Genomic DNA, 17285 nt, shown 5'->3' with positions numbered 1-17285 from the left:
TTTCCCCCAAAATCATCGCCGAAACATTTCCATTCTGCAGTAACAATGACGATAGAAAGCCATTGAGACAAATTTTAATCGAACCACGATGCCAACTTGACCAACTTGCGTAAAGTTGTTGCCCCTGGAGCATAAATGAGATTCCACCTAGGATAGTATTGCTAGCAGCTGCAGTGCGCACATCTTTACTGACGCCGTGTGTGTGTGTGGGTGTGTGTTCGTGTGTGTGTAGAATCTGATTTTGTCTCTGCGGCTCCATGCTGTCCACAGCACTGATTATTATTCTGAAAGAAAACCATATATAAGGTTGATACATATTTCATGCTGCTTGTGTTGGCCTGTGGATTTCTCATCTGTGAATTGATGATCCGTCCAATAATGCGTTTCATTTTCTCCCATGAGTGTAATATATTTCATTTCTAATCCTAAACTGTTAAAGTGGCTCTTTTAAATCCCAGTCTCCGACTCAGCTCAGTGGCTCTGCAGTGTTTGTTTCTAGTTGGTCACTCTCTCTCTTTCTCTCTCTCTCGGTTTCTTTGCTGCATTTTTTTGCACTTGTTACTGGAAAGTGAATGCACCTGAAGACCATGCCGTATATAATAAATAATGTTTGGACATCATCGTTTCAATGAGGAGAAAACGAGTTGACGGTGTAGAAAAAGTTCTTCGATTTGTGTTACTTAAAGAGAGATTGCAAAACGCAGACTGTAGTTTTTGCCCTTTTTAATCAGGCAGCACATTTACAAAGCGATTCTATGGCGTTTCCTTACGAGTTGTGGCAAGACAATTCGCTCTCCGTACATCAGTGCCATTGCTTTAAGCTAAGGGGCAATGATGCAAATATGAAGACTTTTATTTAAATGTAATTATTCCCACATCCGATTGAGGGCACAAGACCTTTGAGCCCGGTCACCGGCAGACAGCGGTTTTCCTGGCGGCTCCGATCGGCGGACCCCAACCTCTTTAACATCCCATTGTACCCCTGTCGAGATCCACGCTGATTTCATCTCCCTCTTATAGCTGAGGGCAGCCAATGGTTGTAGCGCTATCTCTCGCCATCTCTTTTAACTCATCCATCTCGGTGATTGTGTCTGCCTAGCGGCCATAAAACCCTTCCCAAGCCATTTCCAGACTTAAATGGGCCAGAGTTTGAGCAAAGATTTCAAGGTTAAACCTCCCCTCTCCAGCCACACTGCTTCCTTTCATGCTTTATCGTAAGTTTACTTTTCAATATCTCCCATGCTGCCAGTGACAACAACTTTAAGGTCCAGTTAGCTTGATACGTCACGGTAAACCGTCCAACCGTTTGTAACATCCTCTATCAATATCAATGTATAAATATTCTTTTGTAGATATTCCATAAAAGCCAGCGGAAAATCGTGGCGCTGCATCAGTCGTAAATAAAATAAAAATATTTTTTTTTACAAGTCAGAAGTGTGTTCTTTATGGACACCGATCTCTGTAATGAAAAGTCTTACCCTCGGTAAAATGGGGTTTAAATCAGTGGATCTTATTGATCTTTGTGGTCACGTGAAGCCGGATTGTGAGAAATTCACAAATCAATGACTCCGTAAAGTGAATTCCCTCTCATGTAAAATTTGAAAAGAACACCAAAACAAAGGTGAAACGTGGTAGTGCCAGTATAATTGAATGTGCTTTAAAAAATATCAAATCAAATATGGCGCTAGGGGAGATTGGGCAAATACAAAAAGCTATTGACTTCTCCAGCTAGGCAGACTTCGCCAGACGCAATTCTGTACAAAAACAGACACGAATGCTCCCAGGAAAACCCAAACGCTTCCAGTGAAATTGATTTAGTTGCCTGTATAGCCATTTGCATGTGTTTAAAATACAAGCGCCGCTCCACACGCTTACAGAGCAAAGATTTGTTTATTTGCAAACGACGTTAGGCGCCTAGCTTGCCCATCTGCATTATAAAGAGAATGCAGCACAAGCTGTTTCAATGCCGCTTTTATCAACTGCAACATGTCCACGGAGCCGCAGACATTTTATGCATGGATTTATCCCTCAGAGAACCGTATTTAGCTGGGGAATGTGTAATTGTTAGGGGATGCGCGCTTTGAATTGGGAGGAGAATGACAATTTTTTGCAGGACTGGGAAGGAAGTATGTGACGTAACTCCAAATTGGAGTCGCTATACTCCGAGGCTACGCTAGTATAATAATAATAATAATCGGACATAGGCCCTGTCGTCATCATCAACAACAAAAGCCTAATTGTCATCACACCCAGAAACGGCGTATGACAAAATTGGTAGTGCTTCTCCATAAGGTGCGGTTTTCTCGGCAAAAGACCTAAATAAGTGATAGTTTCGGACTCGTAATTTGGCATTCTGCCGTTATGGATACATCGCATCACCCCCCCCAAGCGGATCACTTACCTCTCACTGTCTTTCACTTACCTTCAGTCAGCCAGTAGGAGGCAGATCACCACCCAAACATCTTTTCATATTACCTCACCCCGAAGTTATTACACAGAAGGGATTGTGTGTTGCCGCAAGTTTAGAGTTCTGATGGATGTGGGGAAAAACTGTCCTTTAGCCTATTTGTCCGTACTTTGTGGGACCTATAGCGTCTGCCAGAGGGCAGCAGCTGGAACAGATTGTGACCAGGGTGGTATGGGTCCCCGATGATGTTCCTGGCTCTGCTGAGGTAACGAGGGCTGGCAATGTCTTTCAGTGAGGGCAGAGAGCAGCCGACGATCTGCTGGGCAGTGTTAATCACTTTCTGCATGGCCTTTTTGTCTGCTGCTGTGCTCCCAGCGTACCACGTATGCGTATATGCACGAGAAGGCAAATAAAGCCAATCCTCGCTGTCCTGGCCCCCAACGTTGGACGTGCGAGGTGACAGCGATTTAAAATGTCTCCAAATTTAAAGGCCATTTTCATGGAGATTAAACGTCTCAACGTTCAGGGAAATCCCAAAGGATATAAAAGTGCCACGCCAAGAGAAAATCTTTACATTTGGATTTGAAGCGATACTCATCAAAGGCGTGGCAGGGCAAGCGTGATTAAAAGGGAAATCAACTGATATTCGTCGAAGCTTAGAACGGCGCAAACGCATGCAAATGAAGGGAAGTGACAGGAAATGAAAGAGGGCGCTGACAGTAGGCAACAAATGTACGCCAATTTAGAGGGCCGGACATGAAATGTACAAAAGCAATCCTTAACTTGCAATGCCCGTGGTGCTCCCTTGCCGCTCACCCGCATTAATGGAAATGAATAATCGATAAAGAGCGGTAAATGCACCGACTCTTTTATTACATTTCACTGGCTTACTATTTACCTTGACGTACAGAAAGAGGACATTTGTGACATAGTGTTATTTAACACGGGTCCAATAGACAATTTCAACACACAGGAGACCTTATTAGGTCCACCTGTATGAGCTTTCAGGACAGATTGGACCTTAAGACATGGTGCGTGAGCGGTCGCCATTGAGCCACTGACGTGTGCAGAAGTGGGTGAGATCAAGTTTTCAGTTCATGACAGCCAAAGCATGTGAAAACTGTGGTGATCTGACATTTCCAAATGTCACATGAAGTAAAATCGCAATCCAGTGGCAAGGAATAATTCAATGTGTGAACACAGTGGGCCAAACAAAACACCTGATGTCAATGTTTTTCTTCCCCACATGCTCACTTCTGCCAATTTTAGATTTTCTCTCCTAAGATGGGACTTTGAAATAGGAGCGTGAGCTGTCCCCGGGAGTACATCGCACATTCTGAAAAATGTCAAAATGCTCTTTTCGGGAACATAATTAAAAAATGTGGGTTGCGCCGTGCAACCACATTGAAATTTTTGGTTTTTCATGGTTTTGATAGCCCATCTAGAATTGTCAAAATGTGTGTTTTTCCTAAAATGGCGCTGTAAAACAAGTAGACGGAGCTTCAGGTTGTGCGAGAGTACCGTATTTTCACGACTATAAGGTGCACCGCATTATAAGGCGCACCCTCAATGGGTACTCGGACGTTTGGTCGCCCGGACGTTTGGTCGCCCGGACGTTTGACAACATGACAGAGAGTTTACTGTTGAAACCAGCTCTCAAAATTATATTCATGAGAGAGAGTTTAATATCTAAATATCTACTATTGAAACCAGCTCTCAAAATTATATTCACCCGGCCGACCAAACATCCGGGCGACCAAACATCCGGGCGACCAAACGTCCGGGCGACCAAACGTCCGGGCGACCAAACGTCCGGGCGACCAAACGTCCGGGCGACCAAACGTCCGGGCGACCAAACGTCCGGGCGACCAAACGTCCGGGCGACCAAAAGTCCGGGCGACCAAATGTCCGGGCGACCAAACGTCCGGGCGACCAAACGTCCGGGCGACCAAACGTCTGGGCGAACAAACGTCCGGGCGACCAAACGTCCGGGCGACCAAACGTCCGGGCGACCAAACGTCCGGTCACGCCCTCAATGAATGACACATTTTATTTTTTTTTCCATATATAAAGCACACTGGATTATAAGGTGCCCTGTCTATTTTGGATAAAATTTAAGACTTTTAACTGCGCCTTATAGTGGTATTCAAATTGAATGGACGCCTAGATGACTGCAGCCTTGTTGGATGGCCTATTATGGTGTGCAGCCTGCGGGGAAGGACAGCAAAAAGGTAGAAGGAGATGATGATGAGGAGCATAGAAGGCTGAGATGAGGGTCCAGGGACCCCGATGGCCATCAGCAGCTGATGTAAAACTCGGTCTGATCATTGCCTCTCAGCAGCCCGTAGGAGACGGAGCGCAGGGCGTTTTTTCATTGTCCCCTTTTTTAATGGGCTGCCTTTTCGCGCTCTCCTTTCCATGCGGCAAAGAGCTACTGCGTGTGGCAAGAAAAAAAGCCTACTTTGATGGCCATTCTCTCATGTGTCCCTCTGTCTCTTGCTGTTTTCCCGTCTCTCCGCATGTCTCATCTTCAGAACCGTCCTCGCCGTTGCTCGTCGCGTCTTTCTTTTTTTCTTCCTTCTCTCGCCGTCACGCTGCTCGACAACATTTGTCCTCACGCCTCTTCAATCTCTCCACGCCGTTTGATGGACTTTTGAAGATGCTCTCCACACGCCGCCCATCTAACGACGACTCCCTTACTCTGTTTTATCGCCTAAATGGATGTCTTATAATTAATTCCCTAATGCATCTGTGCGGTCAGAAAATGGACCCGAGTGTAGAACGTTTGCTTTGTGTTAGGAATTCTTTGGATCTTTTTTTTTTGATGTGGAGATGAGCAAGACTGTCAAAATGTGGGTGACAACTAAGGTCGCACTTTCAGTGTGTGGATTCGATGGTGGAAAGAGAGCATGTCTATCTGGTGTCTGTCACGCCGTCCTGTAATTGGGCGTCGCCCACGGTGATGGGATTTCATAAAGGCTGACGTTATACCTGCAGAAAGTTTGATTTGAGAAGAAGGCTAAAATGTGGGAATAGAGACGCCATTCAAATTCAACTCTCGTGACCCGCATTATTCGGTTTTTTTTGAGTCCGATTTCTGCATTTAAGTTTATTTTAGCTCTCATTTTCAATCGCCAGAGGTCCTTTCTGACTTTTCCACCTCTCAAAACTTCAACACAAACCGCTAAAATACGGTCAAATTCTTCATGATTACACTCGGTGATCGAAAAAAAAAACATTGATAATATGCCCATCAGCTAAGTGAATAAAGTTGATAAAAAAATGACTAATGAACAAACTAAGCCACAGTTATTGATTTCCTATTGCGAAGCAGACAGGCCAGACCAACTTAACGGCGAGAAACTTTTTTTCAACTTTTTCTCGATGAATTCATGAAGTAAAATTCAATCCATGCTTACAGAGAGATGGATTGTATAACTTGAGGCAAAGGGTGGACCAGACGCCCATATCCCGTTTAAAGACCCACACAAAAGCCACGCTGCCTTCATAAAAGTCAGGTGACTGAATTGTTACATGTGCGTAATCTTTTAACCCTCGTTTTCCAGTCGGGTTTTGAGATGCTGAATTTCACGACGTCCTCTCTGTTTACTGTTTTTAATCGCGTCCTCTTGGTTAACGACTCTTGTACTGGTGGACCTGACCGCAGGGTTCGTTACTGTGGACAACAGTATTCTGTCGCACAGCGTGAGATTCTGCAATTAGTTTTTGTCAGTGGCTGACTGTAGACGGCTAGTTTTTCCCTCTAATTCAGAGTTTTACGAGGTGATTAATGAGTAAAGATACTTGGAATTTTAAGTGGGGCATCATTTATGCGTCCTGATGGGAAAAAAAAGCAGAGGCTGGGTGTAGTTTTTCTTTTGCAACGTGCAAGTTGCCGACTGTAATTTATTTGCGACAGTCTATTTCAGTTTCTTATTGTGCGTGCAATTAAGAGCAAACTGATTTATAGCCCGAGTAAAAACAACAACAACAAAAAAAAATTGATTGGGATTTAGAGATGGTAAATTAAGGAATTTGCCATTTCGGTTTTTGCCTTTTGAAATGATTCATTTGCCGCATCAAAGATAGAATAAATAATACCTTTTCACAACTTGTCACTTTATTTTTTTTGGCATTTTAAGATGAAAGCCGTTTTCCATTAAGAAAGAGGGGACTATTAAGTAGAAAATGGAAATTGACAGAAAGGTAAACGGTGACATTTGGTGAAGTACTGCCGTCACCACAAAGTATTTGATTATTTTTTGGAGAAATTGCATTTGACAGTACTTAAAATTCAACTCCCATAGGAGACTGTGAAAAATAAATAACAAAGCTTCATCAGATTTTTTTGACAGCATTTAAGTATGCAGAAAAAAAATAGGGGGACGGAATTCTGAGATTCACCCGTGTAAAACAAAAATGTATAACTTTGGTGTCAGGTGACATTTATCCCCTTGGCTGCCTGTCATTGGCTGGCAAAAAATGAGATTTGATAAAAGAGACAAAACTGGGTGGCAAAACCTTTCGCTGCATTAATATTTAGTCACTAAATCCCACTAGAAGTTAATGTCATCCCGTCTTGTGTGTTTTGTTTGTGCGTTATAATGCTTGCTCGCTAAAGTCAGTATTCAGTGTACTCAGAGACAATAAGTACTTGTCCTTGGGGATACAATCAGGACTTTCCAAATAGAGCCAGTGGGAGGAGAGAGAAACAATGTGCTGACATTTAAATGAGGAACAAGGCTTGCTCTTGCGGGAAAATATCATCCATGAATCGGAAATAAAGAAAAAAAACACTTAGTCTTTCACTGTGAAAGGATGATATTGCAATATAGAGGTGATCAAAATAGTTGTTGACCAAATCTAAAGACCCCAAATGCAGATATGTTCTGGTTCCAATTACATATTGATCCACGGGTGAGCAGAGTCTGACATTCATGCACACCCAGGAGAAAAAAAAGTGTTATTAATGACAAGAGAAGTGCTGTTCAGCATTCATCAAGCCAAACTGTGGCACTTGAAGCCTTGATTTGGTGTAATGAGCCATTGTTTACTGACTGAAGCGGGGGTCGGAAAACATCAATGCTCTCCCGTGTGTACGCTAAGCTAAATATATATATAAAAAAGGGGGGATTCAACAGGCAATTAGCTAGATGGGCAATTAGCAAGTGGAAAGCGCTCATTTGAAGATATTTCTCACATTTTAAGTGCGTCATTTCTCTGATAAAGCAACTAAATTACCTTCTTGTGCTTGTTTATCAACCTCCTATCCGATAATAAGCCACTGCATTTTAATGAGGTGCAAATCAACCAGATCAATATAAGGATTTGTGGAAAATAATGAAATATATTCCGAGAGAAAAGGTCATCACGTAGGATGTTTTTTTTTTTTTGAGGTTTTTGACTTTTGCCCGGACTTGACAAAACTGAGCCAATACGTTCTACTTTATTTTTTATTTTTTTTAAAGATCCCCTTCACCTTACCTTTCACAAATCTAGTTCAGGTTGACAGCTGAGTCTAGACAATGGGAAATACGCCCCGATTATCTTCCTCTCTATATTTCAACTTCCTTTTGAAATTCCCCAAAGACCCGCTGCCTGTCGAGGGCCAGATGAAGGTCTAGCTGGAGTAAAACCCAAACGTGCGCCAGCGCCACCTTTCTCCTTGGAGACACTCATTAGCTATATATATTTTTTTTGACATTGGGAATTGGCGTTTTCCCTCCTCGACTCGCCGTTTCCCAGACCGAGCTTTTGACTAGCCGGGCAGAAGTCGCCCACTCCCGACTCATTTCCACGCAATGCTGACGTGCTTGCACATCCCAGCAGTGCAACTTTTAGTAGGTCAGCCCCCCGAAGGCTGGCCCAAACTTGCGCGCAGGTAAGAACACAAGGCGTATTTCTAGATACATCCAACGGCTAATTAGGCAAAGAACAAAAAGATCACACTCCAACATACCTCTGGTTTCTAATTAAGGGAAATTCCTCAGTTTCCTCATACCTATTCATGACTAAAATAGAAAGGAAGAAATAACAAATTGGCGCTCTGCCTCGGGTGATTTGCGTCAAGCCTTTAGGGGCTTTAGGACCCTCTCTCTGGTTTTTTTTTGGAGGCTGCCTGTCTCTTTATATAACAAAGGCGTGTTGAGGAGACAGGAGGGGATGTCAAACATGTTCATGTTCATAGGAATGGACACCAGGCTTTATTTTGGAAGGTAGTGCAGCTGGAAAAGATATTTTGATTTGGATCACAGGACAAATACAGATTTGGGATTGGATTGGATTGGATAACTTTATTCATCCTGTATTCGAGAAATGTCATTGTCACAGTAGCAAGAGGGTGAGAATGCAGATACATGAAAGGCATAGTTACACATAGTTACAAGTTAGACAATACAGTCGCAAAGGCCGCAGAATAACAAAGCAAAAAGCACAAAGTATATGGGATCATGAAGAATCATTAAATCAAATCATTAAGACAGAAAAGCAGCAAAAACACAAAACGAGCAAGAATGGACAGAGCTACTGCTACCGGCTGCAGCTTGAGCGGCACCATCTTGGTTGCAGTAGCAAAAACGGATACAGACTCAATAAAAAGACGTTGTAGAGTTGGATAAAACTGGAACCACACACAGGAAGTCTTCCACAAGATGGGGAACTTCTGCAGACTGTGACCGAGGTTGAAAATATGCAGAGTCACTCTTCCAAGCTTATCCGCACAGTTTCTTAGTAGTCTGGAGCTGAAGAATCAACAGTAGCAGAATATAACCCCTCGACTCCGTTTCCGGCCTGGTAAGCGCCATCTTATCCCATAATGGAATGGTTTGTCTGAAGCGTCGCTTCTTCTCCAGGCACTTTTGTCCATTTTAGGATCAAAATTTTCACAGCAAAGAGTTAAGAGAAGAAGAAAATCCACATCACAAGCAATAGAAATGATGAGGTCATAGAAAAGTATATTGGAAAGGAGAACGAAGATGAGGTTGTTCCTGATTTCAGGAGATGCACTGAAATAACTGGACCCCATAACCACCTATCGAAAAGTATAGATCTGTTTTGGAACCCGGACAACTTCATAATGAGATCCAACGACGAGAAAAAAAATAATTTGCACTGACTTGGCTGTCACCGAGTCTGACGGAGGCTTTTTCAAAAGCCCGCCCAAAGAAAATAGGAATTCACAAGAGAGTGAAAACAAGTCATTGATTTTCTTGCAGTTCTCAGCATCGAGTGAACAGGGGAGGGAAATCAAGGAGAACCGAGAGCGACGCTGTGACAGGTTTGATGCTCAAGTACCTGCTCTCGCTCTTCCACGGCAGCGCTGAAGGCTTCCCTCCATTTAAACTTGACTTGTTTTTTGTAGTTTATTTTTTATGAATTGCCTTCCACTTGCAGCCACAATTTGATCTCCATCCAACATTTCACAATCCTCTAGGGATGCATTCAGGGACTCCTGTCATGTCGTGCAAATCAAAGAACTTGCTTGGTATTCGTCTGCCAAGACCAGGAGGTGATGAATAATTATGACCCATTAGCCTCAGCATTGTGACACTAGCATTTACTTGATTGTACCGACAAGCAGAACTGGTAAATTTGGGCTTATGATGGTTAATCATTTCGGGATTGATGGCAAGCTTGATTCTTCTGTTGCTTGGAAGGGAATGCATTTGGAAGTTGGCGAGAGTGAATGATCAGAGGCAACCATGAATCAATAATGGGCGCACACACACTGGCGCACACCCGCGTACCACCACCATCTCCTCTTGCTACTTAATTATTCTCTCTCATTCGTTTTTTTAAACCCAATTCTGACACTTCTCGATCCAAACCCAGGCCTTGTTGTGTTCATGTGCCATGTTTGCTAGATTAAAAAAAAAAAAAAAAACATAATTTCCACTTCTACATGTAAATTGAGGATTCATGTAGTAGATTTTACATGATAGGAATTTTGGGATGGTTTTGATGACATTGATAAATGCCACCAGACGCGACGTACTGTTTCGACATATCTTGCAGTATTCAGCGTTACAGTCAGTGACATGACATTTTTTCATATGCGTGCTGAAACAGTTATCTCATCTTGAAATTTGGAATGCAAAAAGGGGGTCGTAGAACAGTGAGCAAAAGATTACAGGGGGAGTGGCTGAGAAAATGCGGGATAATGGATAGCAGACCGGTTTGGGAAAGCATGGCATCGTGTGGGAATTCTGAAGTGAGAAGGATTTAGACCGGATGAGAAGGGAAGCTGATTACGTACCCTCCTTTTTGTGTGTGTGCGAGTTCAGGATCAGTGGCCAAATCCGCCATTTGGCCAAGTCACGCCGTTTCCAAGACATTGAGATAGAGGGCGGGGGGATAGTTGTTATTGTCTCTTCATTCAAGACCACAATGACATTAGGTCTGACTGCAGTTGAAATTGTTTCCAAACTCGATTAGCCTTTTCTATGCCATCTATTCTTTCTAAACCTCACGAGGCTTGCAGGGGTGCTGGAGCTGGTTCCTGATGGATTTTGGCGAGAAGGCCATATCGCATGGCCAAAACATAATTCTCACTCCCAGCCGAAACCAGTTTACTTTAGCCAGCAGGTCGGAAACATTCTTGACGTGAATTTACGGATTTTAATTTTGAATGCAAATTTGCCCTTTTGGCCTCTAATTGTTGAAAAGTAGAACATTCAACTAGACGTCAATCAGATCTCCCGTCACTTATGTTATTGCGCTAAACCGCTAATCTGCTATTTTCCCTTGGACAATGTAAAATGATTACATTTCTAAGCTAATAACAAATTACAAAAAGGCTTTTTTACTCCTCAGGGTCCACTGCCGTGATTCGCCTCCCATTCCCGCAGCGTGATTTTTTCTGATTAAGAGGTTGTTTCACTTTGGTCTCTTGTATTTTCACACCTTCCAGTCGCATGATGATTAATTGAACTTCAAACTATTCTGCTAACAACACCCTCTCTTCTTGCCTGCCACAATAGCGAGAGAGGCCGTAGTAATTGGACACGTCTGGACTCGGTGAACTCGGAGTTCGGCTGAAATGTAGAGTGCGCGTGGGAGCGTGAAAAGACTACGTGTTAATTGCCTTCGGCTCGCCCGTGCCAGATATTCTTACCTTGAGCGAGCACCTGTGGCAAGGCGGGATCCAGTAGATGCTCGCTGAGTGAGGAAAACGAGGCGTTTTCATTAAAAAGACATTTGCTTTGGACCGGAGGGCCGCGCGTTTGAAGCCAAGCCAGGGACAATGGATTGGGTTTTTCGAGCGGGCTAGCTCGGCAATTCTCAGAGCTGCCAATCAGACAAATGGCAACCGATGGCCGAGAGAAGAGAAGCAGGCGTTGGTGTAAATCGGAATCGGCGCGCATCTCAAATACTCCAGTTCGAGAAGCTTTGAGCGAAGGAAGGGCCCGAAGGACGTGCTGATGTTTCACGAGGGAGTTTTGTAGACTGACGCGGATTAAAAAGTACGGGGCTGTTATTTCCAAGTGTCCTTGAACTGCAGAGTGAGAAGCCATTCCGTCCGTCCGTCTCCCTCTGCACTCCATAACTTTTCCATGCAACACATCACCTAAACTGGGGCATCACTTCCGAGGCCAGCAGATATCTCATCCAAAGTCTAATTATGTCATCTCCAATCAGATTTGAAAAGCTCAAGCTGGGTGAAGGGAGGAAAAATTGTAAACTTTAGAAAATGGGCAAGCATCTTGAAAAAATCCGGCATTTACCACCTCAGGTGTTGCTAAAGTGAGTTTACGGGCCCTTTTATGAGAAAGAATTAGCGTTATCGGTATCTGCACGATAATCATAATAACTGTAGGTAATTTCACAAGTACATCTTATTTTTAAACAGGTTATTCTGTATTTGCATTTGATAAACTAGGAAGATAAAAACAAGATTTGTCTCTATGTGCATTTATAGTTGATTTGTTTTGACTTGTCAAGTCATTTTTAATGCTCAATTATTCAGCCTAGTTATTTGATTCAGAGCATTAAAACTCAAAGCACTTGTAATGGGCAAATAAACAACAGTCTTATGTTCTTCATACATTAAGTGAAACCTGTTCAATATTTCTTTTTTTTTTACTGTACATCGACTTCATAGAATGGCTAATAAAAAAAGGGACAGAACCAAATACAGAACTGCATATATTTGAATTATTTCCGACTGTATTATCAAATCGATTTTACTCTGTTTTTTTTTTTTAACACGGTAACTGAGCGAGAGTTGATTCATCACCACCGCCTTCTACAATGGATATTTTGGTTGGCACCGTCTGCTCCACGAACATCAACCAAAATAGCAGATGCTCTTGGAGACGGCCTAGTTTATGCGCGTGTACTTCCCACGCATTTGCATTTTTCACCATGTGGCTCAAGGTTTTACCTTCACCCAGAGGACCTGAGAAAAAGAAGAGATGATTTAGGATTTTGGAGGAAAGATCTCATCCGTTATGTCATGAATTTTCCCCAAGCTGCTAACTGCGACGGGTTTGGAACACCCGGGCAATTTCTTATTCTTGGTTTGAGTGTGGCTCTGCTCTTGAATCGACCTTGAATTATCACTTATATTATTGTCATATCTTCAATATCCAGTCTTTGCTTCAGTTTTTTCTTCGGGGTTTCTGTCCCATCTTTTCTTCTGCTGTCGTCCTAGTTTGTTGTTCCTAGGAACGTCTCGGCGCTTTGAACCGACAACCCTCGGCTTGTACAAGCTTCTTGACTTTAGGGCCGTGGATTTATTATTTTGAATTAGCTCCGTCGCCAGGTGGGCGGGGTTCCAGAAAGGCCCTACCCGATCCCCGTCCTTTTTATTTTGGTGCTTTATGCAAGCGCACTTTAGCAGTGCATCAATGGTAATAATCCTTCATTGTTCACTTTTAAATCACGCCAATAACCGCCTGTCAGAATAAATTACAGCGCAGCAGCGCAGTTCAATAAGTGCACGTTTCATCCAACATCTGTAAACCGGGCCTTAACGGGGGTGCGTGGTTTAATTGAGCGTGCAATCAGAGAACGCAGTGAAGAGAGGAAAAAATAATCCTCGCTCCCACAGGTGGGAACTAATGGGTCAAGTGGAGAATTTCATTTTGAATAAGAATAGATCGCGTTTATGCATTTTTGCATCGTATTTAACTGAAATTTTCTTGTGTGACACGCTATGGCAAATTTTGTAAAATTTTAACCCAAGTAGCTCTAAATAACGTAATCCTTCCGTCCTGATAATTTTTTAGGCTCCGATCCAAGGTTTCCGTCTGACGGAAAAAAGTCAACTCTGAACAAAATGCACATAAAAGGAGGGGAAAATAAGACCGTTTTAGCGTCGCTTGTTTTTGAACTGTATTTGCTTTCAACTTTAAATAGAGCTTTAAGCATCAGAAATTAAACAGAGCTCACTTCAGATGACGATCTATGATTTATTTATTCATTTTGAAACAACGCTTCACTTTGTCACTTTTTTAGAATAGATGAAAAACATTTTCAATCGTTTCAATGGGTCACACTGAGTTGATATTTTAGGAACTTGACTTACAGACTTGGTCCAATAATCATAACCATCTTAAATTTAAACGGATTAGCCAATAATCAAGAAATAACAAATGAACTAATCTTCCCAATTTGAGGTTTGCAAACCTTGTTGAATATTGATAGGTCAAAGAATTGCATCTATTCACCTCATACAAATGAAATATTGGATGAAATTGAGATAGCATGCGGGTGAAAGTGTTTACTTGCCTTTTCTCCGTCAGCAGCGTCTTCCCTCTGACCTTTCGACCCTCCGTCTTTTCTGCCCGTATCTTTTTCCCTTTTCTTCTCCGTCTCATCCAAAAAAATGCGAGAAGCTGCGTCCCCCTGGAGAAATGTCATTTTCTTTGCGAACCTTGCCACTGCTCACAGCATTTCTTTCTCATGCTGTTTCAATCGTAAGTGTTTTTTGTTTTATTGTCATCTCTGGGGAAAGGAGACGGACGGCAGCCAGTGGGAAGGAAAACCAAAATCGTGGACCTCTCTGCTTGGCCTCTAATTTTTCAACACATTGTTGCTTCATTCTGACGGTTCGGGTTTACCGTCCCGGACAGGCTCTTGGCCGCGTGTCACACTTTGCCCTTTTCACATTGCCTTTTTATTTACGTTAATCTTAATAGACCTCTTGACTAGATTTTAAGCGCAAGCCGTTTGTGATAGCTGTATAATATTCAGTTATTTGAAAAGGACGACTATATTTAGCGGTCCAAATATTTTTTTCCACAACAAATTTGGTGCTATAAAGCGATGTAACTGGTAGCTAAAAGCAAAGCTTTTTTTGTATTCGACAGTCATTCCTTTCTTAAACTTCCCCCAACGTTTATAACCGTCTTACGCGAAATCTTCTCTGCAGTCTTACTACCTCATATACTTGGCTTTTTTTTCCTGAGACAATAGGAAACCGGGCAACAAAGTAATCGGGATTATCCCGCTCCATCCATATTCATGAACAGGAACAGAATTAATAGCTACGGGAGAATGTAGTCATTTTTTCTTAAAGGCTGGATCAGTGCCGTTGCAAGTACTTTCCATCGAGCATTCCGCAGAAAATGTCATTCATTAAAAAGTCATTACCAAACTCCTTCCTCTTAATCAGATTGTATTTGTTTGGGCGCCTTGAGAAATGCGAACTGTGTAGTTGCATTCAGCTCGATGAATTTTGAGCATTTTGGGAAGGGTGATTTCTTTTTATTCGCAGATTGCCACCATTAAACACTCAAAAAATGAAATAAATATCAGTTGCTAGATCCGGCCAAAATACAAACACCTTTTATAATTACCAACGAACCAAGAGGTCCGGTTCTTTTGGTGGACAAGTTGGATATTATTTGTCATTAACTAAAATGACGCCACCTGTTTTCACTGTTGGAAGTGACAAGGTTTTCGAGGTCATAGACTGGCACGCATTCAGGGAATGTCGATGAGTCTCCTGACTTTTAATCAACAAGCAATCACCGCGCGCCCTCTCGTAATAAAAGCAGACCTTGACGGCTGATTCCGAAAAGCTGAATCACCGAGTCGTTCCGGGTAAATGTTTACCGCCGCGTCTTTAGCCCGCACTCGCCGGACGGCCATTACGTAGTTGCCAACATTATGACTGTCCTTCCATCAGCTTTGTGAGTGTTTGAGTCTGTAGGCACGACTTCACTAATGACCACATTAGGATGGCAATGTTTGGCCACATTAGTGGGCTCCTCTAATAAGTTGTGACAGTTCATTGCTCAAGGGGGGGGGGGCTGCTACTCTCACTTTGCCGGAACTTCACGGAGGCTTGTTTGACTTGTATTCTCATCATAGAAGCGTGCTTTCACTTCAGTCTTTGTGTTCGTGATTGATTGATTCGCTCGCTTGACCTTACGTTTGGCACTGAAACATTTTCACTTCATCTTTTCACAGTCGCAGAAACCTTGCATTACGGTTGGTTTGGCATCTGCACCCTGTAAGAAAAGTTCTGTTTGGAATTTTGATCCTGAATAGGATTTAGTATTACGTTTTAATGGAATCTGGCACATCGCATGCCACAATATTTTTATTATTTTTATTATCCAGGCCTGTAACATCATTTTAACTTCAGATTGGGGACATTTATAAACATTTACCTCAAGTGTTTCATAAGCAATTCTTTAATATCCGTTAGCCCGAGTTTAAAAGGAATACCGACTCCCATTAAAACATTTGATTTTAACAACTGTGCCTAGATAACATCATGAACATAGTATTTCATCTCCATTAATTAGTCTCCCTGTACAAATGATGTGCGCAAATATTTACCCACCTTTTTTTTCAAACTTTTAATGAACATTTAAAAGGGAGTCTAAATAAGTTTGAAGCATCTCTAACAATTTCCACCCTATTAACCTATCTACTTTCCACTCTCTTAAACAAACACATTATCTTTGCTAAAAAAAGTAATGGGGATGGAGTGAAAGATTTACCCCGAGTTATACAGAGACACTGGAGGCACGCATTTGTTGAGCAGGTGGAGCGATGCGACGCTAATTTATTATCATTAGCTGGAGTTAATCGCCTGTGCAAACACTTTACACTCCAAATAGATTTTTTTTTTTTTTAAGCGTGAAGGAAAAAGAAATACCATCAACGTTCCGCCGTGTTTCAAGTGGTTTTTAAATGAGGATTAGAGTGTTTCACAACTCGAAGAAACTTTCACAACTGATTTGCCTTACATGTGTTGTGTGTTTATTGCATGCATTGTATTGAATTCACATAATGAGGACGAGATTAGGCTTTGCGAAGAATGGATTGATATCGTTACATAACTTCCAAATGTTTCCTCTTGAGATTTTGTCATTCACTTACATACTGGGATATTTGTACCGTATTTTGCCGTTTAATATACCTGGGTATATTAAATGATTTTTGCTTTTTTGAGCCTCCCGTTTGTGCGCCATTTAATATACCCCTGCCATTTAATATACCCGGGTATATTAAACGGCAACTCGGCTTTTTGGGCAAGATTTGTATGGTGTTCATGGGGGCATAATTATAGATATAAGTTCATTAAATTTCCAAGTCAGACTTTATTCAGTAGTAAGTAGTTTTAACCTGAGCAGTAAGTAGTTTTAGTCTGCAAACCGTTGATGTACCCCGTCACGGCATAGTGTGTAGTGGATTGTACCTTCCCGTTTGTGCGCCATTTAATATACCCCTGCTGTTTAATATACCCGGGTATATTAAATGGGGGGTTATATTAAACAGGAAAATATGGTAATGTTTACACAATTTAAGTGGTAGACTAAAGTAAACATACCCTTCATCAGCACTCTATGTACTTGTTGGTATTTTCATCTGGTGTATGGCTTTTATTTTATAGCAGAGGAGAGATTAGTAAGTACAAACA

The 17285-nt window shown here is 42.1% G+C and overlaps 1 protein-coding gene across 1 annotated transcript in view; it reads left to right on the top strand.

Moving 5' to 3' along the window:
• Window positions 1–17285, top strand: part of adgrb2 (adhesion G protein-coupled receptor B2) — a 234269-nt gene that overhangs the window by 27097 nt on the left and 189887 nt on the right. The window lies entirely within an intron of this gene.

Source organism: Stigmatopora argus, chromosome 21, assembly GCF_051989625.1.
Source record: "Stigmatopora argus isolate UIUO_Sarg chromosome 21, RoL_Sarg_1.0, whole genome shotgun sequence".
Taxonomy (NCBI): Eukaryota; Metazoa; Chordata; class Actinopteri; order Syngnathiformes; family Syngnathidae; genus Stigmatopora; species Stigmatopora argus.
This window is presented reverse-complemented; position numbering and strand designations above follow the sequence as displayed.